Here is a 25,414-nt window from a genome sequence, read left to right on the forward strand (position 1 = left end):
TTGGAAAGATGATTTCTATTTATAATATTATAAACAACATTTGAAACAGATTCATTTCCAGAATCACCACAGTATTTCCTATTTCATTGAAAATGAGAAGATTATAGAGAAATGCTTAGTAAAGTCAGAATACAGATAGCAAATGAAGTTCAATGGGGATGGTCCCTTTAGAATTGGAGAGAAATTTTTATTTATTTATTTATTTTTTCCTACAGTATGTGTCTGGATTTTACTTTTAAGATAGTAACAGGGCTTAGGGATCATCAATAAAACTAAAGCTTGGAGCAAAAAAAGGAAACTACATGTCTCCCTCCATTTCTACCTTTCCATATACATCAAACTGTTCAAAAGCCCGGGTAAAATCCAGCTAAGGAGTCTCTTTGGAAATTGATTCCAGATGTTCTGGCTTTCATAGCTGGTAATTCTGTTCCTGGATTTTTATGGTAAAATGGAGCATGGTGCAAAAGTATCCAGAGTTCAGATGGGTTCCTGCTGCAAGAATTCTTAGACAAGTCCCAAGGGAAGAATAATTAGAGTGCCTCAGGCTGTTAGAAATTCTTGTGTTTCCCTCATTGTAAAAAGCCTTTCTGTAAGTGGATTTGACTGATAGTTTGTTCATTAGAATCCACTCTCCATGAGGGTGGGAGTTTTGTCTTGTTTGATTTTTTTTGAGGGGGGGTTGTTTGCTTGTTTGTTTTTGACATTTTGAGACAAGATTTCACTCTGTAGCCCAGACTAGCCTCCAATTCATAAGACTCTTACCTCAGCCTTCCAAGTGGTGGGTTACAGTCATGAGCACATTCATCTGGGATCTCTGTTGCTTGCAGGATGGTCAGCAGTCACCAAATACTGAATAAACAAGTGAAGGGAAAGTTTAGGGCATCAATTCCAAGTGTCCAGGTTTGGGGTCATTTTGTAAAGACAAGGACAATGGCATCATCACCTCTGGTGGCAATTACCTCTCAAGAGCTGGCGACTCTATTGCTACTACCTTTTAGGGATGTCTCACATTCTTTCAAAAATATATTTATTTTTAAAAACAAAAATCAAGTAAGCTTTCTACAGTCCAATTTTCCAGAAACAAGCCAGAATTTGGCTTCTATCTTATCAGAAAAGTTGAACAGCTGTAACTTCATGAATACATTATTTCTCCCTGCAGGAGACAAAACATTCTGCTTCGTTGTACACACTTAATTCTCTAAATCTGTTCTGTCATCATTTTATTACATTCCAGAGGTCTGGCATTAGAGAGAATCCATCTCTAAAACTCAAAGTTTCTAAACTGAGATGTGCGGTTGTTGGGCTTAGGTTGGGGTTTATAACCAATGTGATCATTAATCATTTGTTCACGTCTCTTGGGGTCACTGCTGAGCCCAGTGACCCCTTCTCCATCACTGGTTCCTACACCTTCCACATCTTCCTTGTGTTTCTTATGGGTCTCCAAGTCCTTTTGAATGCTCTCAAGCTCTTCAATGTCATACAGCTTGAGCTCCAGGTGTGTTGGAATCATACCCAGTGAGCTATGGTCAATTCACATGATCTGTTGAGGTCATAAATGGGTAAATTGTTCATTAATCAGATGCTTCCTGTGCTGTGCTAGAGACGTTCAAAGTCACTGTCAGTACCTCTTTTCAGGCCTCTGCAGCTTTCCAGAACCTCAATTCTCACCAAGAAGCCATTGCTGTGCCCCCTGAACTACAGAGAAAAATCTTTATATTTATCATCAACTTAATTATCTCCTTTAAATTACACAATATATGATGCTCAGCACAAACACTGAGCATGATCCGGTGAATTACCTAATCATTAAGGCAATTAAGCTGATTCATTCATAGGCAAATTAGATTCTCTGATGTTGTGTAGCACAGCCTCCTTGAAGAACAGCAGAAATCTTGAGGGAAATCCATGCTCTGTTTGTGGTTTTATCTTGACCCAACTTTCAGGATGATGGGCTTTTCTGGGTGAAAAATTGTTTTGTTTAATTTCAAGGTTATCTGTGGTAGTTGAAGAGTCACATTAAGAAGCAATGAATGAACCAGCAATCGCAGAGCAAAGCAGAACAAATTCATTCAGGACAGTGGTACTTTATATGCATCAAACACTGTTGGCTTCATGTGTCTTAAATTCTTTGTACATACTTCTTCATTAGGATTGGGGGTGAAGACACTCAAGCCTCTCTGTTGGTGTAAGAAAGTCATTGTGTAGTAACTGTTGTATATAGAACCCAGGGTGGGGGGGGGGATAGAGGATGGGGGCTAGGGGGTGGAATATGTTGACTTGTGTTCTTCACTGATTGGAATTGAAAAGTGAAAAGGCTGACTTTAAAAAATTTAGATCTCACTTGAAGTATGTGGAAGACTGTTTTTGATCGGCAGTATACAGTTAAAGTGACATTGTTGGTGCTTACAAGGTAATCCTGACAGATGGCTAACATTGCACCTCTATGGGCCCGACTCACCACCTCAGGCCAGCTGTGCATGTTCAGTTTAATAGGGGGCAAGAACTGCAGGGAGCATTGAGCCTTGTTTCCTAGCATCTCTTAGTCCCCAATCAGTGTGAATGCTGAACTCTGAGTCATTCAGGGTTCTGTCCAGTCATTTTGTCTCAGTCTCTTCAGTCTTACGGTAGAAGGGAAGATGCCAACAGAGTAAGCTGGGCTCAGCAGAGTGTAGGAAAGCAGGGTATCAAGGAAACTGAAGGATGTCAGCTTATGGGTGACTGAAGCTGGAGACCTGCCGCTTTCCAGGTTCAAGTCTCTGTCCATCTTTCTCAAGCACTACATGCATATACAGGATAGCTACACAGCTGCCCTGGGTGACAGATAAGGTGATAACTTCCTCTCTCTAATGACCCACACAGAAAGCACAGTTTATGGGAGGAGCTTCATGCTACATACATGAGTTTAGAAATAACCTTACCATTCATGGCATTATTTAAAGCTAAAGACAGTTATTTAAATTTATGAAGGGGGCAACATTTTAACTTCTCTAACAGTATTGTTTGTTTTTTAACAGTATGCATGCATTTTTTTTCCAGAAACACACTCACAGAAAGATAGGCATATATGTACATGTATGCTTACACAAACAAGAGTTTAAATATAAAAAATAAAAATTGATTAAATATATACTTTAGGTGCCCAGAACAGTTTTAAAATACTCCTTAAAATATATTTGAGATACATCCTTCCCAGCAAAGCAGTCTTGGTAAAGTAAGTAAGAAACAAAATCAGGTGAAATTGAAAGACATAATTCTTCAATGCAGAGAACAAACTTGGGTGCATTGACTTAGTGATGAACAGAGCCTGCAGAGAGCATTAGAGAGGAGTAGAAGGGCTGTGGGCAGTTAGTCATCTAGTTCAACTTAAAGTGTGAGGACAGAAAGAAGCGGCCAGATGCAGAAGACAGACTTAAGAGAACAAGAGTCTTCATGTAGCACAGCCATGAAAGTGTGAGACCAAGGGGTCAGGATGGCCCGGAAGGGTTGACTTTCTTTATATACTGTAATAGTGCTTGGATCGGTGTGCACTGCAGCCACTATGGATTTCTGAAGCCACGTTCTGGGTAAATCATTTCCGTGTATCTGACAACTAGGCACAGGCCCCTGACTCCTGGGAACTTAGCTCCTGGCGAAGCCTGCCACTCACAGACCACGGCAAGGAGACCATTCCGCGCAATAAGAGTGTGCAACAGTTTCCCGTTGTCAGTCACACAGTCCAAACCTGGACCTGACTTCAGAGACACTATTCTTAGTCATGTCCTGGGGATCTGCATGGACTCTAAATGATTTCTCTATTTGTGCCTTTTCCAGACACAGACTTACTGTTCTAGAATGGAAAGACCTCAAGCTCCTGGGTCAATGTTACTCAAATCCTTTATTCCATACAATCCATCATAAAAATGACGATAATTTTCCCTTTCTGTGGGTAAAACTCTAAATGAAAAAACAAAACCCTCCCATTAAAACCAGTCTATAGAGAGTTTTCAGCCTCACCTGCGTTTCCTCTCAGGGATGGAGGGTGAAGTTCTGCAGGACCCTGATGACAGCCAGTTTCATGTTGATGAGGGCAAACCTCATGCCAAGACAGTTCCTGGGCCCATTCCCAAAGGGCGGGTAGACATATGGATCAATGCTGCCCTTGTTCTCCTTGCTGAACCTAGAGCCACAGCAGGGATGAAAATGAGGCTATGGAACATGCAGGACCACGAGTTCCCTGTTCAGAGTTCTCACTCCTCTCAACAGAATGGCGCAGCATACATTTGTGGGCTTGCAACTGAATCTCTGCTGTGGGTGTCTTGTATTGTAAGTCAGGAGCTGGAGGGATGGATGGCTCAGCAGTTAAGACCATTCTTCTACAGCTGGCCTGGAGTTAATTCCCAGCACAGCTATCTGACGCCCTCTAATGGCCTTTTCAGGCACAAATGTACACATGTGCTACAGAGACACACATGCAGGAAAACACCAATCCATATACATAAAAATAAATACAAAAAAAAAAAAGGTGTAAGCCAATAGTCTTTCCATGCCCATTAAAATAGAAGGGCCTCTGGTGTTGAGGTGAGCTGAGCTAAATGCTTCTAGAGAAGAAATGTATCTTTAAATACCAAAATTCTATCTGGGATGGATATGTGTGCCCATTCTGAAAGTGGTCTTAATTTGAAAAGTATGCTACTGCCTCATCCTTCAAGAAGGCAATTTCTTTCTTTCGGTCTTTTTTTTTTTTTTTTTCTTTTTTTCGAGACAGGGTTTCTCTGTGTTGTTTTGGAGCCTATCCTGGAACTTGCTCTGTAGACCTCACAGAGATCCTCCTGCCTCTGCCTCCTGAGTGCTGAGATTAAAGGCGTGCACCACCAATGCCCGGCTAAGAAGGAAATTTCTAAACAGACAGACTATGGGAAAAGTTCTTAAAGTCATCGGCAAATTTAGGGATGGGCACAGAATACATGAAAAAAAAAAAAAAAAAAAAAAAAAAACAAGAATCCTACAACTGTAAATTCGATATCACTTATATCAACTACTGCCTAGTCACCAAATAAGACACACATGTATATGATAAGGTGTGGTCCATAGGTTAGTATAGCAGGCTTTTTTGTGGGCCTCCAACCAGCTCCCAAATCATGACACAGAGACTTATTAGTTATGAATGTTTGGCCATAACTTATGCTTGTCCTATTAAGTCTTATAACTTAATTTAACCTGTTTCTCTCCATCTATGTTTGCCTGAGGTTTTTCCTCTTTCTTTCATCCCAATCTCCCTCTCTCTTTGCCTACTTCTCTCCTTTCTACTCCCCTCCCGTCCCCCTTCTACCCGAATCCTTAATTCCTCCTCCTCCTTATTCTCTCTGCCTGCCAGCACCAACTGTCCCTCTACTGCCTAGCTATTTACCACTCAGCTTTTTATCAGACCAGTCAGGTACCTTAGGCAAGCGAAGCAACACATCTTTACATCATTAAACAAATGCGGCCTAAACAAAGCAACACACCTGTACATAGTTGAAGTAATATTCCACAACAGGCTAGTGTTTAAGTAATTAGTAATTGAAAATACAACTAAAATACACCAGATTTTGCAAAACCTTTACATGCCTACAAATAAATCCTTGAGGACATATTTCACTATTAATGGCACTAATGTTAACATTTTGAGACTCGGCATGAATGGCATGAATACCATTTTTTTTTTGCAACACCAATAATTGCCATTTTGTAATTTTAAAAGGTTTGATTTTTATAACACAGATGGAAAGGGATACAAATCAAAAATATGCCATTTCCCGTAGGCTGTGTAATACATTTAATTTGCTTTCTTCATAGTGGGGACCTCTTCCTGAGGTCTCTGTACCTTTCAGGGTGGAAATCTTCAGGCTCTGGCCAGTACTCAGGGTCCCAATGAAGAGGATAAGTTGGTATCATGACTGCAGTCCCTTTAGGAATGAACACGCCATTGATTTCCACATCTTTCTTAGAGATCCTGTCTAGCCTGTTAGCAGCCGAGTACAATCTGAGAGTTTCATTTACTACCATGTCCGGGTACTCCATGCCCATCAGGGCCTCATAGGTGACAGGTGCCTGGGAAGAGGAAGCATGCTTTTGATGAGGTCTGGACTCCTTCAATTCATTTTGTAGACTTCTTATATGTCAGAAGCTCCAAGGGCTAACTTCAATTAGTAGAACTTAGCCTTAATAAATCATTCTGCACTAAGATGACCTTTGCTCTGATTATGACCCATTAGAATGAAAAGTATTATTTTAGCACAGAAGCCATTTGAGACACTCCCTTACAGATCCTCTCATCCTCATCATTCCTGTGCTCTGGTTTCTTTACTATGTGAGCACACATGACCCATATATTATGACAAAGTGCACTGAGGTCACTGGCTAATCTCCAGTTGTGTAAAGAGGGAGGGTTAGATGCTTAGGAGCTTAAAGCCCATGGGGCAGGAGGCTGAGGAAATAAAGTGTACAGAGGAGAGTGTCCCCACCATCGATTTTCCTGGCCAGGCCTCCTCTACTGAGAATAAACGCAGACTGACAGCCCGGAGCCCAAACTCACCAGGTGGGTCGTCTCTGCTCTAGAGCCCCTAGAATAAAGCCCTAGTACAGTCCTTGATACAAGCACAGCTGCATTCCTCCAGCAGGTGGCCAATACTCAGGTGTGTGGGCACACCACTTGTGCATATCTGGGTGCATTCTCACACAGCAGAAGCTGAAACATTAGCCACCTCAGAGAGTTTGACATGGAGACTCCTCCCTAAGAGAACTTGACTGTAATGCAAGCTACCGTCAGCAGAGGGCACTGACGCTCCAAGAAATATGAAAGTGATGCTAACTGCACTCAGGGCTTCAGATGGGAAGTAGTCTGATACACTATCAAAACCACAGGAAAGAAAAGACCCACCTAGTTGGCTCACACACCCACATACATAAATGACATGCCATTGGACTGGACAGTAGAGCCAATTTGAGTAGTGTTGTGCCAGCCTGCTGACACCAGAGAAGGCCAGCCTAGCACCATAGATAGCCTGGACATCAGCACAGATAACAGTCCAGACACCTAATGGACTGGTGCCTATCCTCAAGTGTCACACATAGATTCTGGTGTCTCTTACTTGGTTTTATTGTCATAAGAGATAACAGGTACACCACAGCCAGCACTGTGTTAAAGAATGTGTACCCATCTCCTGTGTCCCTCACTTTGTCTTAGACTCATGCTGGGTGGAAGAACTCTGTAAGCATTCTCATTGCAAGTGATGAGACATGTTCTTGCTAATCCTTTACCTCTGCCTTTCCTTTCTGGGTACCATCCCCTCACCTTACTGGGTAGAAATCTGACAGTCTCATCCTGAAGTTTCTGCTCCCCTTCTCTGGGTACCATCCTCTCACCTTATTGGGCAAAGCTCTGTCAATCTCATCCTGAAGTTTCTTCTGTACATCAGGGTGGGTGGCCAGTGTATATACATAATGAAGGTGATGGACGTGCTTGTAGCTTCATAGTGAGCTAAAATGAAAACAACTGACTGGGCTGTGGTCTCCATGTCAGACAGAGCTAAAAGGAAAAGAACATTGTAGATCAGGAAGATCAAAGCAGAACATCAGAGCTGAGATGAGAAGAAATCCAAATGGTGCCCCCAACTGTCTAGGGAAGAACAGAGAAAGGTGTTCCAGAGTCAGTGAGACTGAGTTCCACTCTGGTGCCCACCTGTGACCCACTGTCCTGTTATAGCAGACTCACCACCGTGCATGTATAGTTCAACCCATGACACATTGCCCTCATACATACTTATAAATTTAAAAGAAATACAGTGGTTAATGTTGACTGGATCTAGGATTGCCAAGGAGACAAGACTGGGCATCCCTTGAGGGACTGTCTTCATGGATGTGGGAAGATGCATCTTAACTGTGGGTGGTACATTCCATGGCCTGGGTCCTCACTGAGTAAAAAGAAGATGGTGAGGTTAGCACCAGCATTTAGTTGTCTGCTTCCTGACTACCAATGCCATGTGACCAGCAGCCTCTCTTTACTGTCCCCAGAACTTCCTTGGCATGATTAACTGAACCACTAAACCGTGGGTCAGAATAATCCTCTCCTGGAGGTGTTTTGTCACTGAAGCAGCATGAATAACTAAGACAAATACCTTACTATAAGTAAACATCAGATGATTTTCTTCAAGGGAAAAAAGTTAAATGATTATGGCTAAAAAAAAAAAAAAAAAAAAACAAAAAAAAACAAAACAAAACAACACAACCCCCCCAAAACAAAAACAAAAGGAGGTGAGTAATGGTTGAAAGTTTATCCTGCAGATGCTTAATTGTGTGGAGGAGTATACACAGAGGTATACAGGGAATCTCTATACTTCCCCAAACTCTGCTTTGACCAGAAAAGAAACTCTAAAATTAAAGTCTCTTTTAGCAATGGAATATAAGAACAGTCGATGCAAAGACCTCAGGAAGCCACATAAAAGGGCCCTGAGTAAACATGAATGGTGACTTGAAATGCAAAATAACTAATCATAAGAAGGAACCAACAGTGAATGCAAAGGGTCACGATGTTAGAAACAAATATATATTTTTTTAATTTTTTAAAATTTATTTTATATAACAAAGTCCATTTAAATGAAAGCAAACATTTATAGACAATATTTGGGAATTTGGGTGTTGTTCTTTCCAAACTACTTCCTGCTGGTAAGGGGCACGCACTGTCATGGAGGATTCGAAGAAGATTCAGAAATCCTGACTGTAGTCTGTAAGGCTGCTTTGTCCAGCTGTTTTGAATGTAGGATCACCTCGTACTCTGTTTCAGGCGGTCTGGCTTGATCAACCACATTAGTCTGGAAGGAATCCACATCTTTTCATTTTCTGTGGAAACAAAAATAGAAATCCTTTTCCCCAGTAACTTGTCCTTCAACTTAAATTTTGGAGTCAAAGCATTTTTTTTTAATTTATTATTTTACATGTCAAACCCAGTTCCCTCTCCCTCCCTCCCTCCCTCCCTTTTACCTTCTCTGCCCTCTCACATGCACTCTAACCACCCTCCCCTCTCATCCCCCCACCCCAATTCCATATGTAGGGGAATGCCATCCAGTTGGAGTCATGTAGATCTGACAGGTCATGTGAAGTAGGGACTAGGGCTTCTCTCCTGTCTCTAGATTAAGGCAGTTATCCCTCCATGGGGGATATGTTGGCAAAGTCCTTTTGTGCACCACAAAAGGCTGCATCCTGGCTCCACTGTCTGAGGTCCCTTAGACTGCTCAATCCTGGTTGAGACCCATATTCAGGGGGCCTGAGTCAGTCCCATGTTGGCTTCCCAGCTATCACTCTAGTGGCCTTTAGCTCCTCCTTGTTCAGGTAAGCTGTCTGTATGTGTTTCTGCCGCCTGGTCTTGTCCTATCCATCTGATCTGGGTTCTAGTTCGACTCAGTGTTTATGTATGGGTGTTTGCTCCTGTTTCCAACAGGCATTAGTTGAGGGCTCCATGGATAAGTTAGTTGTTGATCTCACTATCCGGGAAGGGCATTTATGATAGCCTTTCCACGGAAGCTCAACTTGTTAGTTGGCAGCAGTCTTGTAGTTCTCTAGACCTTTCTTTGTGTTCAATTTTATCTTCAAACCAATATTGGCTCCCTCTTTTATGTTCTCTTTCTCTGTCTCTGTCTCTCTCTCTCTTTCCTGTCTTCTATTCCTAACCAGGCTCAATCTTCCTGGTCACACATGTTTTCCTCTCCTCCCCCTTGTTTTCTCTACTTCTCTCTCCATTTGCTGCCCCTCCCACTTCCTCTGAGCTCTGGGGGACTTGTCCCTTCCCAGTTCTGTAAGGGACTTTATATGAGTCTCTTAGAATACACCTTGTATCCTAGTTCCTCTGGTGGTGTGAATTATAGGCTGGTGATCCTTTGATCTAGGTCTAAAATCCATATATGAGTGAGTATATACTGTGTTCCTTTGTGACTGGGTTACCTCATTCAGGATGGTTTCTTCAAGTGCCATCCACTTGCCTGCGAATTTCAAGATACCATTATTTTTTTCTGCAGAGTAGTATTCCATTGTGTAGATGTGCCACATCTTCATTATCCATTCTTCAATTGAGGGGCATCTAGGTTGCTTCCAGGTTCTTGCTATTACAAATAGTGCTGCTATGAACATAGTTGAACAGATGTCTTTGTTGCATGGATGTGAATCCTTTGGGTATATGCCTAAGAGGGGGATTGCCGGGTCCTGTGGCAAACTAATTCCCATTTTCCTGAGGAACGGCCATACTGATCTCAAAATGGCTGTATGAGTTTACACTCCCACCAGCAGTGGAGGAGTGTTCCACTTTCTCCACATCCTCTCCAACATGAGTCATCATTGGTGTTTCTAATTTTAGCCATTCTGGCAGGAGTAAGATGGTATCTCAAAGTTGTTTTGATTTGCATTTCCCTGACAGCTAAGGATGTGGAGCATTTTCTTAAGTATCTTTCAGCCTTTTTTATTTCTTCTATTGAGAATTTATTCTTCAGTTCTGTACCCCATTTTTAATAGGGCTATTTGGTGTTTTGTTGACTAGTTTCTTGAGTTCTTTGTATATTTTGGAGATCAGCCCTTTGTCGGATATAGGATTGGTGAAAATCTTTTCCCAGTCTGTGGGCTGCCATTTGGTCTTGTCCACTGTGTCCTTTGCCTTACAGAAGCTTCTAAGTTTGAAGAGGCCCCATTTATTAATTGTTTCTTTCAGTGTCTGGGCCCCTGGAGTTATGTTCAGGAAGCGGTCTCCTACACCAATTTGTTCAAGGGTACCTCCTACTTTCTCTTCTAAGAGGTTCAATGTGGCTGGATTGATGTTGAGGTCTTTGATCCATTTGGACTTGAGTTTTGTGCATGGCGACAGACATGGGTCTATCTGCAGTCTTCTACACACCCTCATCCAATTATGCCAGCACCATTTGTTGAAGATGCTGTCTTCGCCCCAATGTATAATTTTAGCTGTTTTGTTGAAAATCAGGTGTTCATAGGTGTGTGGGTTAATATCAGGATTTTCAATTCGATTCCATTGGTCTACCTGTCTATTTTTATGCCAATACCAGGCTGTTTTCAGAACTATAGCTCTGTAGTAGAGCATAAAGTCAGGAATGGTGATGCCTCCTGAAGTTCTTTTATTGTATAGGGTTGTTTTGGCTATCCTGGGTGTTTTGTTTTTCCATATAAAGTTGATTATTATCCTTTTAAGGTCAGTGAAGAATTGTGGTGGGATTTTAATGGGGATTGCATTGAATCTGTAGATTGCTTTTGGCAAGATTGCCATTTTTACTATGTTTATCCTACCTATCCAAGAGCATGGGAGATCTTTCCATTTTATGGTATCTTCTTTAATTTCTTTCTTTAGAGCCACAAAGTTCTTATTATATAGGTCTTTTACTTGTTTGGTAAGCGTTACACCAAGATACTTTATGTTGCCTGTGGCTATTGTAAACGGTGATGTTTCTCTGATTTCTTTCTCTGTCTCTTTGTCATCTGAAAAAAGTAGGGCTACTGATTTTTTTTTGAGTTTATCTTGTATCCTGCTAGTTTGCTAAAGGTGTTTATCAGCTGTAGGAGTTCCCTGGTAGAGTTTATTGGGTCGCTTATGTAAACTATCATATCATCTGCAAATAGAGACAGTTTGACTTCTTCCTTTCCAATTTGGATCCCCTTGATCTCCTTTTGTTGTCTTATAGCATTAGCTAGAACTTCTAGTATGATATTGAAGAGATATGGAGAGAGAGGGCAGCCTTGTCTTGTTCCTGATTTTAGAGGAATTGGCTTTAGTTTCTCTCCTTTAGTTTGATGTTGGCAGTTGGTTTGCTGTATATTGCTCTTATTATGTTTAAGTATGTTCCTGTTATCCCTGACCTCTCCAATACCTTTATCATGAAAGGGTGTTGAATTTTGTCAAAGGCTTTTTCCGCATCTAGAGAGATAATCATATGGTTTTTCTTTTTCTGTTTGTTTATATGGTGGATCACGTTGATAGATTTTCGTATGTTAAACCATCCCTGCATTCCAGGGATGAAGCCTACTTGGTCATGGTGGATGATTTCTCTGATGTATACTTGAATTCGGTTTGCCAGTATTTTATTGAGTATTTTTGCATCGATGTTCATCAGGGAATATTGGTCTGTAGTTTTCTTTCTTAGTTGTGTCTTTGTGAGGCTTGGGTACCAAGGTTATTGTGGCCTCATAAAAAGAGTTTGGCAATAAACCTTCTGTTTCTATCTTGTGGAACAGTTTGAGGAGTAGTGTTATTAGTTCTTCCTTGAATGTCTGGTAGAATTCTGTGCTGAATCCATCTGGCCCTGAACTTTTTTTGGTTGGAAGGCTTTCTATGACGGCTTCTATTTCATTGCGGGTTATAGGTCTATTTAAGTTGTTTGTCTGTTCTTGATTTAATTTTGGTAAGTGAAAGTTATCCAGAAATTTGTCCATTTCCTTTGAATTTTCAATTTTTGTGGAATACAGATTTTCAAAATATGACCTGAAAATTGTCTGGATTTCCTCTGTGTCTGTTGTTATGTTCCCCTTTTTGTTTCTGATTTTGTTAATTTGCATGTTCTCTCTGTGCTTTTTCGTTAATTTGGATAAAGGTTTGTCTATCTTGTTGATTTTCTCAAAAAACCAACTCTTTGTTGCATTGATTTTTTTGTATTGTTTTCCTGGTTTCTATTTTGTTGATTTCAGCCCTCAAGTTGATTATTTCCTGGCGTCTACTCCTGCGGGGTGAATTCGCTTCTCTCTGTTCTAAGGCTTTCAGTTGTGCTGTTAATTCTCTTATGTGACTATCATCTATTTTCTTCATATGGGCACTTAGTGCAATGAACTTCCCTCGTAGCACTGCTTTCAAGGTGTCCCATAAGTTCGGGTATGTTATATCCTCATTCTCGTTGAATGTTAGAAAGTCCTTAATTTCTTTCTTTATTTCTCCTTTGACCCAGGAGTGGTGCAATTGCACACTGTTCAGTTTCCATGAGTTTGCAGGTTTTCTGCTATTTGTGTTGTTGAATTCCAATTTTAAAGCATGGTGGTCCAATAAGATACAGGGGACTAATCTGTGAGTAACACCACATTTTACCTTCTGATTTGTTTCAAGGTGATTTTGCTTCATCTTTTTTACAAATTCATAGAAAAAGTCCATTAGCCAGTTTGGAAAAATAGAGATACTTAGCATTTCATACATTGGCGTAAGGAATGGAAACATAACTACAGAGAAAAGCAGAGAAAGTGTAATGAAAATCTGCACAAAATTCTTATTCACTTATCAGAAATCAAATACATCTACAGCTAAGTTCCCAGATCCTATTTCCATTTAACTCAAAGGAAGGTACTGAAGTGATGAGACAAATAGTTATCTTTATAATACATGAAAATGTAAAACATTCAAGATATGGGCAACCAAAATGGCCAAGTGCTTGAGAGTATTTGTGACTTACAGAAGACCCAAGTTCAGGCCCAGTAGTTGGCATTGATTGGTTCATAACTACAACTCCAGCTCTCAGGGATCCAACTCCTGTTACTGGACTCTAGAGATACAGCACTCACATGTGTACATACACATTTGTACACAAAATTAAAAGAAACAAAATTTAAAAAGTAATATAAGAAGAAAATCTTATTATTTGATCACTTTATACTTAAAATGAAGTACCATATTTACCCTATTACCTATATTCCCTCTCTGGCTTCTCCAGAATCCCCCTCAAGACATCCCTTTCACAACTTTATGTTGTTTATTAAGATTCTGCAGTGCTGCCCTCAAGTGCATGCATGTTGGACCATTCAGTGAACCATGGGAAACTGACTAGTGACCACACCATCAATGAAGAATGTTTCTTTCTTCCCTAGCAGATATCAATGCCAATGTTCCTCAGAAAGGGGTGACTCCAGAGAGCATCTCCCATATATGGAGGGAATATTGGTTGGCTTGATCTTGTGAACTGCCATGAGGTTTAAAGTGTCCAGAAGATGATGTTTCTCCTCATCTACCAGCATTTACATTCTTTGTTCCTCCCTTTAGATAGAAATAAATTATCAGGTGGTAGTGGCACACACCTTTAATCCCAGCACTTTGGAGGCAGAGTCAGATGGATCTTTGTGAGTTCAAGACCAGCCTGAACTTCACAGTGAGTTCTGTTAGAGCAAGCGCTGTTACACAGAGAAACCATGTCTCAAAAAAAGCAAGATAGGAATACATTTTATGATGGTGTACACAATTTAACTAAAAGTGGGTCAGAGATCTAGGTCTAAGCACAAGCCTTTAATCCCAGAATTCTGGAAACAGAGGCAGGTGGATCTTTGTGTGCTCAAAGCCAGACTGGTTTATATAGGAAGTTCCAGAACAGCCAGGTCTACATAGAAAAGAAAAAGGTTTAGGGAATGTACTACCCATAATAATGTTCATAACCTCAGTTCTGACCATGTGATTTAGAGATTAAATTACAGCACAACATAAAATACATGATAAAAATTTTAAAGTATGTACTTCAAAGGATCCCATAAAGAAATTAAAATAGAGAAAATATGCCACATATATATCTTGGAAGTGATTGTTATTCATGATACACATGCTATTCTTACAAAACAATAACAGCACATAAACTGTTCATCTACACAGGAGCAAAGGTTGAACAGATGTTCATCTAATAAAAACAATAATGTCTTCTAAGTGGGGGAATAATGTTATTACTTAGAAAAAGCACAACCACACACTCATGGTTCTATACTATTGAATTTCCATTAGGGAGGCTGGAATGAACATCATGAAACAACAAAATCCAAAGTTTCAAATGGGAGTCTTCATGAATTCCTAATGTGAACATAAAATGCTGCATCTATCAAAGAAAAATCTTCTCAGTTGCTCAATAAATCAAATGCAGAAGTCCTATGTTATTTACTAATTCCACCCCAAGTGCCCACCTAGAAAACTTGAAAACAAGTGTCCAATCATAATTTCAGTTGCCAATGTATGTGACAGCTAATTTGCCACTTCCAAATCTGATAATAACTTGATGACCATCAGATGGTACAGAATTTGACTTGTCTACATAACATGGGGGTGGCAACAAATGGTTCTGTTGGATTTATTATGTTAAATGAAAGGAGCTAGTTGCGAAATTTTGCATATTCTGTGACATCTTTATGTTGTATTTTTATGGTATACCAGGAATAGGCAGATCTACCGTACAGTGAGCTGGTGTTTCTTATTGCAAGGAGGGATGGAAGACAGGAATGAGAAAGTGCAGGTTTTCTTGAATAAAATGTTCCCTGACTTGACAATGGTGATGGATACACATTGTATGAGCAAAATTTGAATTACACATTGTAAGTGGGTACATTCCCTTTATATATGAATTGTATCTCAGTAATGATGGATGTTGTTATTTTGATGGAAGAATATGAGGGAGGAAGAAAAACAAGAGAGGAAGTAGCTACTTACATACAGAGAGAAGGAATGGGTCAAGAAAATCCACACGTGTTAAGATCTTCTTGGCTTTCTGCACAAAGGGATCATCTGGGTTGTTGAGGGAGTCGATGTTCACTCCAAATGATGTGCCAGTTATCACTTCCATGCTATAAGCTCCAAGGATGCTGAGGAGAGAGACACAGTAATCAACATCTGCTTCTGAGGCAGCTTATATTTCCAAGATACCCAGGCAGGGAAGCACAGAGTCAGAACCACCTGCTGAGTCATCAGTGGGGTCAAGGCTCCTATCACACTCACACATGGGGCCTTTACCTGTGGTTGGTTTGCAGATGGCCTTTTCCTAGAGTTGAGGGGACACTAAGGGACTTACAGTCCCATCAACTCCACCACCACTTACTCTTTCATATTGATAGGCTTCCCTTTCTCTTCTTCGCGTCTCAAGTTTTTCACCAATGTATCTCCATACTGTCCAATGATGGGGAACATCTAAAACCAAAGCACAGCATCTGTAGCTAAATGTGGAAACTCAGGCCCCAGAAAGATGACTCAGCCCCATCCAGGAAGCAAGGGTGGGATATGGGATGTTACAGTGGATTTTATAATGTGTTCTGGGCATGAAGACAAAAGATCATCTTATACGAATTATAACTCAGAGGACCAACCCTAGGAAAGGGATTGTGGGCTCATTTTCTCCCTGTCCCCGATTCATCCCATAATTAAATGCCCTTTCCATCATCACCTCCTTGAGTTTCTCACTGGTGAAAGTTGGAGACAGCAGTGTTCGATGTTTCTTCCATTCTTCATCCTCAAATATGGTGATGCCCCCCCCACCCTTTAAGCTATAAATCCTACTGGACCAAAAGTCTAGTGTTCAAATTGAAAGTCAATTTTCTTGTAGAAGTTATGTATATGGCCATAGGCACAGAAAATATATCAAACAAATATCACTTGTTTAACAAGTATCTACTGGTCTTAAGTGGCAGGCCCTTGCTTGTTTATACTCAATACATTTTCATTGAAAGCACCATATAACCTATATATAAAATGGGTGTCAGCTATCCACAAGGAATGGGTTCAAGTCATTATTTCAGAGTCTCTTCTTAAATGGAAACCTTTCTTGCACAGGGAAAAACTGTTCTTTGGTGCAGGTTGTGGCACAAGGGGCAGCGTCGAGTTCTGAGCCGAGGGTGCTGTGGTCTCAGGGGTGCTGCTTTGCTCTTGCTTTAGACGCAGTTATAGAACAGGGAGTTTTCTGCTTATGCATCCTTGGGGTAATATATGCATGTTTCAGAGAGAAAACTTTGAGACTTGGAGTCTTAGCTTGAGAGTCACAGAGGAAGTCTGACCTGTACCCCAAGGACCATAGTACCATTAGGTTAGATTCTGAGAAATTTCTGGCTTGGCTCTGCTTACTAGATGTTACAAGTTTATCCATTGCCCTATGCTGGAGCATATAATGAGGGAATAAGAAACAACGAGACACCATAATCTTCCTTTCTGGATACATACTGAAAACAACACGGCACTACTATAAAACTATAGAAAAAACAAGACAAAAAACAAAAAAATGCTATAATCTGCCACTACATGCTTATTATGAGATATTTTGTAAAGCTTGTATTTTAGAATACAATTCTGCACGCAACTTGGTTAAGGGAAAATTAATTTCAGAGTGTCTAACATGTAACTGCATGAACAGTCAGCCTAGACACAGATTGTAGAAACAAAATCTCCTATGCTTTGCAGACTCTGAAAAATTTGTCATGTCCTGATTTGAGTAATGCTGTCCAAAGATATTGTTTCAGGTAAGACTGTCTGTTTTCACCCTAGACACATAATGGGGAAATGAAAAAGAGAGCCCATGATTTTTATCTGAGCCTTGATTGGTCCATTGCATGTGACATCACACGGAGTCCTTGTGAGGTGTGCTAGATACTAGCCAATGAGCAGGCATGGCCTGAGGCTGCTTCACCCTGTTCTTCAGAGAAACAGTTGGTTAGTGGGAGAGCAGTTGGCTTCAGTTGTTTCCCCAGACAGTTGGCATTTCCTCCAACCTCTTGGATCTGGCCATGGTGAGTTCGGTTTTTCAGTTTGGGCTTTTATCATTTGTCATTTATTTATTTCATTATTTATATTATTGGCATGGGTTTTAATTTTTTAGGTCCATTTTCTTCATTACAAGTTATGATCCCTTTATAAAGTTTAATTTTTTTTCTTATTTTACATATCAATCCCAGTTCCCTCTCCCTCCCATCCTCCAATGACCCCCAACCACCCCTCCCATCCCATTCCCCACCCACTCCACAGAGAGGGTGAGGCCTTCCAGGAGGGACCATCAAATTCTGCCGAGTCATTTGGAGTAGGGCCTAGGCCCTTCTTCCTGTTTCTAGATTAAGGGATGATCCCTCCATAGGGAAAGTGCTCCCAAAGTCTTTTTGTGCACCAGGGACACATCCTGGTTCCACTGTCAGAGGTCCCATAGACTGCCCAGACCCTCCAACTGAGACCCACGATCAGGGAGTCTGAGTCGGTCAGATGATGGTTTTCCAGATATCAGTATGGGGGCCCATTATCTCCTCTTAATTCAGGTCAGCTATCTCTGTGGGTTTCTGTAGCCTGGTCTTTTCCTCCCTCTCTGCATCTGGATTCCAGTTTGGCTCAGTGTTTAGCTGTGGGTGTCTGCTTCTGTTTCCACCAGCTATTAGATGAGGGCTCTAAGATGGTAGATAAGTTAGTCATCAATCTCATCAGGGAAGGCCATTTATGGTAGCCTTTCCACTGTTGCTCAAATTGTTAGTTGGGGTCAGTATTGTAGGTCTCTGGACATTTCTTTAAAGAAACAAAGATTTTCCTATATAGATCTTTCACTTGTTTGGTTAGTGTTACCCCGAGATATTTTGTGTTGTTTGTGGCTATTGTAAAGGGTGATGTTTCTGTAATTTCTTTTTCAGCCCCTTTATTGTCTGTATCTAGTAGGGCTACTGATTTTTTTTAGTTAATCTTGTATCCTGCCACATTGGTGAAGGTGTTTATCAGCTGTAGGAGTTCCCTGGTAGAGTTTTTCAAGTCACTTATGTAAACTATCATATAATCTGCAAACAGTATAAGTTTGACTTCTTCCTTTCCAATTTATATCCCCTTGATCTCCTTTTGTTGTCTTATTGCTATAGCTAGAACTTCAAGTACAATATTGAAGAGATATGGAGAGAGAGGGCAGCCTTGTCTTGTTCCTGATTTTAGAGGAATTGGCTTAAGTTTCTCTCCATTCAGTTTGATGTTGGCTATTATTTTACTGTATATTGCTTTTATTATGTTCAGGTATGTTCCTGTTATCCCTGATCTCTCCAAGACCTTTATCATGAAGGGGTGTTGAATTTTGTCAAAGGCTTTTCAGCATCTAGTGAGATGATCATATGATTTCCCCTTTTCAGTTTGTTTATATGGTGGATCACATTGATAGATTTTTGTATGTTGAACCATCCTTGCATCCTTGGGATGAAGCCTACTTGGTCATGGTGAATGATTTTCCTGATGTGTTCTTGGATTTGATTTGCCAGTATTTTATTGATTATCTTTGCATCAATGTTCATAAGGGATATTACTTTGTAGTTCTCTTTCTTAGCTGTGTCTTTGTGTAGCTTGGGTACCCAATTAATTATAGTCTGGTAAAACGAGTTTGGCAATGACCCTTCTGCCTCTATTGTGTGGAACAATTTGAGGAGTATTGGTATTATCTCTTCTTTGAATTTCTGGTAAAATTCTGCACTGAAGCCACCGGCCCTGGGCTTTTTTTGGTTGGGAGGCTTTTGATGACTGCTTCTATTTCATTAGGGGTTATAGGTCTATTTAAATTGCTTATCTGTTCTTGATTTAATTTTGGTAAGTGATACCTATCTAGAAATTTGTCCGTTTACTTTGAATTTTCAAGTTTTGTGGAATGCAGGTTTTTAAAGTATGACCTGAGGAGTCTCTGAATTTCCTCAGTGTCTGTTGTTATGTCCCCCTTTTCATTTCTGATTTTGCTGATTTGCATGATCTCTCTCTCTGCTTTTTGGTTAGTTTGGATAAGGGTTTGTGTATATTGTTGATTTTCTTTATTGATTTAAGCCCTCAAATTGATTATTTCCTGGCCTCTACTCCTCTGGAGTGAGTTTTCTTCTTTTTGTTCTAGGACTTTCAGTTGTGCTGTTAATTCTCTAATGTGACTATCCTCCATTTTCTTCATATGGGAACTGTTTGAATTGTTTCCTTTATCTGTTTGATTGTTTTTTTTTTCTTGGCTTTCCTTACTTTCTTTTTCCTTCCTTCCTTCTTTCTCCCCCCCACCCTTTTTTTCCCCAAGACTGGGTTTCTCTGTGTAGCTTTGGAGGCTGTCCTGGAACTCCCTCTGTAGACCAGGCTGGCCTTGAATTCACAGAGATCCACCTGCCTCTGCCACCTGAGTGCTGGGATTAAAGGCATGTGCCACCAACGCCTGGTTTTCCTTACTTTCTTTAAGAAATTTGTTCATTTCTTGCATTTTTTGCTTTGTCTTTTCCTCAATTTCTTCCAATTTTATGTTCGTTTTTTTTTCTTCCATTTCTCTCACATCATCTTTGAGGGCCTCTATCATTTTTATGAAGTTATTTTTTAAGTCGTTCTCTTTTCCTTCACCTGCTTTGGCGTGTTCAGGTCTAGTTGGTGTACAGTCCCTAGATTCTGGTGGTGTCATACTGGTCTTTCTATTGTTGGTTGGTTGTTTTCTTATTGCCTTCTTCCCGTTGCTTCTTCTAGTGGGTGCAGGTGGAGTCTCTCTCTCTACCTTGCTCTCCCGGTGGATGTAGTTGGGTTGTGAGTTTGATGTTTGTAACTCTGGATGATCTGAACTCTCTTGGAGGTCTTTCAGACAGAGGCCATAGCAGGGCCAATTATGTGGGGAAGGCAGGCTTAGGATGGTCTCAAGAACTCAGGGCAGGCTTAAGGGCCCAAAGATCAGGTGAGTGCAGACTCAAGGTGATCCCGTGTGGATAGGTGTGTTCAGTATGTGCAGAGCCAACCCAGGAAGTTCCATGGAGGTGGAAGGGGTGTTAGACCTGCTCTCTGGCTAAAGGCTCACCCTGAGCAGTGAGGACCAAGGGTATGAGGGGAAGGCAGGCTCTGGGTGGTTTATGGACCAGAGTACCAGGACAGGGTTATAGTACTCAGGCCAAGTTTATAGGGGGGAAGTGAGATGTGGTGGTAACCCAGGGAGTTCCCAGGAAAGGATGTGGGGGGTATTTTGCCTGGGCTGGTCCCAGACTCTCCTCAGGCAGAAGGCAAATGAAGGGGCTACAAACTCCTTTTCTTTGTCATTTTTGCCTGTGCTCTTGTGTATTTTACAAATTTATTGATATATAAAGTATATAGGATGAGAAATTTGATCATGACTTTTATATTTGCTTTACTCTATTTTGTTCATATTTATCTGCTATATTTCACTTCCCCAGACATTGATTTGATAATTCCCATTATTTAAGGCTATCTATCTTCCTGCCTGCTCATGATCTTAAAAAAAATGTGATTTTTGTGTTTGTGGAACAGGCATGTTTGAAGTAACACTTTCTCTAGTCTCAAGCTTTTTCTGGAAAAAGATATTTCATGCCCTTGATGTCTGATTATAGGACTTACCTCAGTGTTGTGTATAAGTTATGCTCTGTGACAATTTGTATACATGGATGAATCTTTTGTGTTTCTGGTTAAAGGCATCTTGATCATGCAATGCATGGTCTTATCAATGTGGTGTTCAATTGGATGTGTGCTGTATCTTACTCTTATTCAGGGTTTTCCCATCTGTCAGTCAAGGATATTGCGTGATACTAGGATCTGTTTTGAAATGTCTTATATGGTTTGAAAATAATTATTTTATGGAAAGAGTTTGAAAGTGTCCCTTCCCTTAGTTTTATTTGTGGTGATATACTGTTTATGATTTATTAAAGCTTGCCTGAGGATTCAGAATGCAAAGTCAACACAAGCCATAGAAACCAGCACACAGCTTTATTCCCAGCATCCAGAAGCTAGGAGGTGGTGGTATACACCTTTAATTCTAGGACTCAGGATCAAGAGATAGAAGGATCCCTGTGAATCCAAGGTCACCCAGATCTACATGAGTGATTCAGTCTAAAAGAGAATTATAACTCACACCTTTAATCCTAACATTAGGGAAATATATAAGACAGAAGCAAGGTCTCAGAGAGGCATTTATTCTCCAGCCACACTAAGGAGAAGCAGCAGTTTGAGGGACTCAGTGAAGAGCTCATGCATGGATTAGACCTTTCAGTCTGAGTGAGAGCTACTTTGCTTTTCTGATATTCAGCTTGAAGCTTGAACCTCAATATCAGCCTCTGAGTCATTTTTTTGTGTTACATTTGTGGATACTGAAATACTTGTGAAACATTGCTGCTATTTATTGAGATTGTAGAAGCTGATTTCTAGTTTGTTGGGTTTGCATCCTGGGATTTAGGTTTGCTGTTTTATATTTACATTTAGGTTTTCCTATTTATATGTTCTTCTTGCATGTAGTACTTCCCGACTGTATCCTCCCCACCCCCCCACCTCTGCTTTTCCCCAGATCCACTGCTTCTCTATTTCTCTTTAGAAAAGAGCAGGCTCCCTAAGGACAGCACTGAACATGGCATAACACGATGCAGTAAAATTATATTTAAATGTGTGCTTTTCCTCTAGTGGCCATTGTGCTCATATTTACCTTCCATCATTAAAGATTAATCAATTGTCTTCTCTCTTCCTTTTTTCTTTGTTTTTTTTTCAAGACAAGGGTTCTCTGCGTAACAGTTATGGTTGTCCTGGGACTTACTTTGTAGACCATGGTGGCATGGAATTCAATAAAAGCCACCTGCCTCTTCCTCGGAAATCCTGAGAGTAAAGGCATGCAACATCACTGCCAGGCCCAACTTTAATTCAGTCTTTTATTTCCCTTTGGTTCCTTTTTTCTTATATAAAACACATTGTCATAATTGTTAGGCTAAATATATATACTTTATGTACAGTATATAATTCTCACGATAATTGTGTATATTATATATGCTACTGATGTAATGTACTAGTAATTCTACTAGTTTATTATTAGAATTTGTTATACTATATTATTTACTCAATTATATTAGTCACAATAATATAATAAGTATATTACATCACACTAAATATATAATTTATATACAGTACACAGAAGCAGTTGCATGACATTTTCCATACATGTGTATGCTGTATTTATCCTATCTCCTGTACTATTTCAGTACACTCACCACATCTTTATGACTTTTACCAAAGTTCAGCCCCCCCTTCCTCATGACCCAGAGGAGACAAGGAAGATCCTATTTGTGTTTGTGGACCTTCTGTGTTTCAGGTAAAACTATGTCTAGTGTCATCCCTTTCCTTATAACCCAGCAGTTGATCAGTCACTGAGCTGAGTGTGGACTCTTCCCCACATCTTCTATGCTGTGCTGTTGTTCAGTTTGTTACAAGTTTTACCTCAGCTCCTGGGTGAGGCCATTTTGACTGCAGGAAGGCTCTTCAGTGTGGTCTTGAGATGGACATGAATATCAGGGACTCTCATCAAGGATTCCACATCTATGCACATCCAGGAAAGGAGTTTAGCCTTGCTCTACTCATTGAGCTCATTTGTTTGTGGGATGGTGGTATTGCTGGCACAGGGATGAGTTTGGATGTCTTCCTTTGCTTTCTCATTTATTTATTTAATTAAAAATATTTTTCACTAGGATCCAAGGAGGAACCCTAGATATTTATACAAGGTCCCTCACAGAAGGGGAAAGGAACAGGATTTCCTGAGCATATTGGGAGTGTGGGGCAGTGAGTAGAGAGGGAGTCCGAAGAAAGAGAAGGGCAGGGGAGGAGAACATGTGGGAGGGAATAGGAAGATTGAGTCAGGGGATGAATAGAGTAGAGGCAAAAAAAAAAAAAAGAGAGAGAGAGATACCATAAAAGAGGCAGCCATTATAGGTTTGAAGAGAAAACTGACTCTAGAAAAATGTTCAGAGACCTACAAGGATAACCCTAACTAGCAATCTGAGCAATAGTGGAAAGGCTACCTTAAATGCCCTTCCCTGATAACGAGATTGATGACTAACTTATCTCCCATCATAGAACCCTCATTTAGTAGCTGATGGAAACAGAAGCAGACACCCACAGCTAAACACAGAGCAGAACTGGAATCCAGACGTAGAGAGGGAGGAGAGGGAGGAGTGATAAGAAAATGGGGACAAGACCAGGCTACAGAAACCCACAGAGTCAGCTGACCTGAACAAGGGGGAGCTCATGGACCCCCAGACCAATAGCATTGAACCTACTCAGATGCCCTGAACATGGGTCTCAGTTAGAAGGCCTGGGCAGTCTAAGGGACCTCTGACAGTAGAACCAGGACATATCACTGGTGCACAAAAGGTCTTTGGGAGCACATTCCCCATGGAGGGATACTTCCCTAACATAGAGGCAGGAGGGAGGGCCTAGTTGCTACTCCAAATGACTTGACAGATTTTGTTGATCCCTCCTGGAAGTCATCACCCTCTCGGTGGAGTGGGAGGGGGAAGGGGATGGGAGTGTGGTTGGGGAGCATGGGAGGGAGGGAGATTGGGAGAGAGGGAAGGAGAGGGAACTGGGGTTGACATATAAAATAAGAAAAAAAGAAATAGGTATAGTAAAATGAGGTGAAAAATATTTTTCATACTAACCATAGTTCCCCCTGCCTGCATTTCTCCCATCTGCCACCCTCATCCCACCCCCATCCACTTCTAAGAGGGGGTAAGGTTTCCCTTGGGGAGTCAACAAAATCTGGCATAAAAAGTTGAGACTCAGCCCTTATCCCTGTATCAAGGCTGAGCAAGGTATCCAACCATAAGGAAGACCAGAAAAACATTTCATGCACCATAATAAGTCCTGGACCCACTGCTATTGCCACCCCCAACAGATCAAGTCACATAACTGCCACCCACTTTCAGGTTCCCTAGTTTTGTCCACGAAGCTTCCTCAGCTGTAGTTCAGTGTCTGTGAACTCCCACTAGCTCAGGTCAGCTGTCTTTGTGATTTCCCCAGTCACTATATTGACCCCATTTACTCCTATGATCCCTCCTCCCGCTCTTCAACTGAACTCCAGGAGCTCAGCTCCAGTGCTTTGCTGTGGATCACCGCATCTGTTTGCAACAGGTACTAAATGTAGGTTCTATGATAACAACCAGGAGAGTCACTAATCTGACGGTGGGGAAGGGCATCTTCTCCACTTTTGCTAGGAGCCTTAGGTTAGGTCATCCTTGTGGATTCCTGGAAATTTCCCTAGCACCAGATTTCTCCCTAACCCCACAGTGAGCCTCACTATCAAAATATCTCTTTACTTGCTCTCACTCTCTATCGCTCCCTCAACTAGGCCAATGCATGTTCTTTCTCTTTCTTAAAGTATTTTCTATAACCCCTGTCTCCATTCTTCTGCAAAGTTTGGAATGATGCTGAGAATCTGTGGGATCTGGGCTCTGCCTTGTTTGGAGCTGTTTTTGTTGCCACTCTAACATTGTTGCTTATGACTCATGTGTTTAGGGTTTTTTTGTTTTTGTTTTGGTTCTCTGAGAGAGGTTTGGAGGCTTTGGAGTCTGTCCTGGAACAAGCTCTTGTAGACCAGGCTGGTTTCAAACTCACAGAGAGCCGACTGCCTCTGCCGCCCCAGTGCAGGGATTAAAGGCATGTACCACCATGTCCGGCTTGTGTTATTTATTTATTTATTTTATTCTATCTTAATTCAATATTCACACATATTTAGGAATTCCTTTCACATTTTCTAATTTCCTGAGGTATAAAAACTGGAATATCCCAACAGGACCCTATGGATTTCTTTCTATCAGTTACAACATCAGTTTCCTGTAATATAAATTGAATCTGATCTCTCCAGATCAGCGTTGTTGAGGGTTTTCATTGTAGCACATCCTTGAAAATAAGCTCATTCTGTCA

General features: G+C 40.8%; 1 pseudogene; it reads right to left on the reverse strand.

Annotated features, from left to right (window-relative positions):
• Window positions 1–1,922: 1,922 nt before the first annotated feature.
• LOC127237071 (cytochrome P450 3A25-like) lies at window positions 1,923–16,865 on the reverse strand (annotated as a pseudogene).
• Between the last annotated feature and the right edge of the window lie 8,549 nt (window positions 16,866–25,414).

Source organism: Phodopus roborovskii, unplaced genomic scaffold (genome assembly GCF_943737965.1).
Source record: "Phodopus roborovskii unplaced genomic scaffold, PHOROB, whole genome shotgun sequence".
NCBI classification, from domain to species: domain Eukaryota; kingdom Metazoa; phylum Chordata; class Mammalia; order Rodentia; family Cricetidae; genus Phodopus; species Phodopus roborovskii.